Genomic DNA, 2,722 nt, shown 5'->3' with positions numbered 1-2,722 from the left:
CCGGGAGCGCCCCGATGTGTGCTCCAAGGTGCGGCGTGCACGAAGTCGGACCCCGGTTTGCCCCGGGTGCGCACCTCGCGTGCACCTTGGTGCGCACACCTTGGCTGGGTTGCGCGGCCTGGTGGGCACCATGGTGCGCACCAAGGAGCGCTCCGAAGTGTGCTCCAAGGTGCGGCGTGCACGAAGTCGGAGCCCGGTTTGCCCCGGGTACGCACCTCGCGTGCACCTTCGCCGGGGTGGGCACCTCGGCTGGGTTGCGCGCCCTGGTGCGCACCAAGGAGCGCTCCGAAGTGTGCTCCAAGGTGCGGCGTGCACGAAGTCGGAGCCCGGTTTGCCCCGGGTGCGCACCTTCGCCGCGGTGCGCACCATGGCGTGCACGAAGTCGGAGCCCGGTTTGCCCCGGGTGCGCACCTCGCGTGCACCTTCGGCGGGGTTGCGCGCCCTGGTGGGCACCATGGTGCGCACCAAGGAGCGCTCCGAAGTGTGCTCCAAGGTGCGGCGTGCACGAAGTCGGAGCCCGGTTTGCCCCGGGTGCGCACCTCGCGTGCACCTTCGGCGGGGTTGCGCGCCCTGGTGGGCACCATGGTGCGCACCAAGGAGCGCTCCGAAGTGTGCTCCAAGGTGCGGCGTGCACGAAGTCGGAGCCCGGTTTGCCCCGGGTGCGCACCTCGCGTGCACCTTCGCCGCGGTGGGCACCATGGCGTGCACGAAGTCGGAGCCCGGTTTGCCCCGGGTGCGCACCTCGCGTGCACCTTCGCCGGGGTGGGCACCTCGGCTGGGTTGCGCGCCCTGGTGCGCACCAAGGAGCGCTCCGAAGTGTGCTCCAAGGTGCGGCGTGCACGAAGTCGGAGCCCGGTTTGCCCCGGGTGCGCACCTCGCGTGCACCTTCGCCAGGGTGGGCACCTCGGTGCGCACACCTTCTCAATGTTTTCTTGCCTTTTCTGGAAATTGGTGAAGGCAGCGCATCAAAGGTGCGCACCTCGGTGTGCTCCGAGGTGCGAACCCGAGAGCGCTCCGAGGTGCCCACGAAGTCGAAAGTCGGGTTAATTGCATTGTTTTCCCCGGGTGCGCTCCGAGGTGCGCAACATCGGCGCGCACCAAGGAGGGCTCCGAAGTGTGCTCCAAGGTGCGCACGATGGCGTGCACCTCTGGTGCGCACGATTCGGAGCTCGGTTTGACCGGGGTGCGCACACCTTGGCTGGGTTGCGCACCTTTTGTGCGCTCCAAGGTGCGCACGAAGTCGGAGCTCGGTTTGCCCCGGGTGCGCACCTTCGCCAGGGTGCGCACCTTGATGCGCACGCCTTGGCTGGGCTGCGCACCTTGGTGGGCGCCATGGTGCGCACCTTTCGTGCGCTCCAAGGTGCGCACGAAGTCGGAGCTCGGTTTGCCCCGGGTGCGCACCTTGGTGGGCGCCATGGTGCACTCCGAGGTGCCCAAGATTGGTGCGCACCAAGGAGCGCTCCGAAGTGCGCTCCAAGGTGCGCGCGAAGTCGAAAGTTGGGTTAATTGTCCGGTTTGCCTCGGGTGCGCACCTTGCGTGCACCTTCGCCAGGGTGGGCGCCTTGGTGCGCACACCTTGGCTGGGCTGCGCACACCTTGGCACCCGCGTTTCCTTCATTTTAAATTTTTTTTTTTTACAATCTCTCAAGTGGGAAATTCTATAATCTCAACTTTTTTTGCCTTTTCAGGAAACTTTTGAATGGAGCGCATCATTGGTGCGCTCCGAAGTGTGCTCCAAAGCTCTCTCCAGCTGCGTGCACCTGCCCCGGCCGCGCACCCGGCCCCGCCCAGCTTCGCTCACCTGTCCCGGGCGTCTGGTGCGGAACCTTAGAGTAAGAAACATCACCGTGCACCTTGGCCAACGTGCGCGACTCGACCGAGCGCGCACTGGCCGAGGTGCACACCGATTTCACCTGGGTGCGCGCGCAGCACCTCGGGCGCACCGGGGTGCGCGCACAACGCCCGGGTTGCACCGTGGCCTGTGTGCTCGGGGCGCCTCGGGTGCGCGCTCGGTGTCGCCCCCGCGCGCGCGGTAGTGCGGGCAGCGCACCCCGGCCCGGCCCGGCCCCGACGAGAACGCAAACGGGCAAAAGGTTTATTCAAATAGCATTGCGACGCCCGGCGAAAAACTAAAAAAGGGTGCAACACCGGGACTTCCCGGGAGGTCACCCATCCCAGTACTACTCCGGCCCAAGCGCGCTTAACTGCGGAGTTCTGATGGGATCCGGTGCACTAACGCTGGTATGATCGCACCCGTTATGAGCTTGTCGCAGTGTGTACTTAGCAAACCGCGACCCACGTGCGAATCCACCCCGGCCACCCACCCCCGTCGAGGTGCACACCCTCCCTCGCGAAGTGCGCCCCGTTCGCCAAGTGTGAGCCCTGCCCGGGTGCGCGCACCTTGCTAGGGCGTCGGGTGTGCACCCGGCCCGGCCTACGTGCGTGCACCTGGAGGGGGCGTCGTGTGCGTGCAGTGTCCCGTCTGCAACGCGGTGCCCACACACCACCTCGGGCGCAACGACCTGCGCTCACATGTGGGCCGAGTGCACCTTGGTGCATGTTCGGGGCGCCTCGGGTGCACGCTCGATCTTGCCCCGGTGCACCAAGGCGCTCGGTTTGCCCCGGGTGCGCACTTGGTGCAAGGTGGGCACCCAAAATAGGGATCAAGCACCAAAACACAAGTTTCGGGATGCAAAATGGGACCCAAGGACCACAAATGCGT

At 66.1% G+C, this 2,722-nt stretch overlaps 1 non-coding gene across 1 annotated transcript; it reads right to left on the bottom strand.

Moving 5' to 3' along the window:
- Nucleotides 1-2,136: 2,136 nt before the first annotated feature.
- Nucleotides 2,137-2,255, bottom strand: LOC131864421 (5S ribosomal RNA). The gene has a single exon (XR_009363228.1). It is a non-coding gene; the product is annotated as a 5S ribosomal RNA (ribosomal RNA).
- Between the last annotated feature and the right edge of the window lie 467 nt (nucleotides 2,256-2,722).

The sequence above is a fragment of the Cryptomeria japonica genome, unplaced genomic scaffold, assembly GCF_030272615.1.
Source record: "Cryptomeria japonica unplaced genomic scaffold, Sugi_1.0 HiC_scaffold_85, whole genome shotgun sequence".
Classification (NCBI taxonomy): Eukaryota; Viridiplantae; Streptophyta; class Pinopsida; order Cupressales; family Cupressaceae; genus Cryptomeria; species Cryptomeria japonica.
Note: the sequence above shows the minus strand (reverse complement) of the source record. Positions and strands in the feature narration are given on the sequence as shown.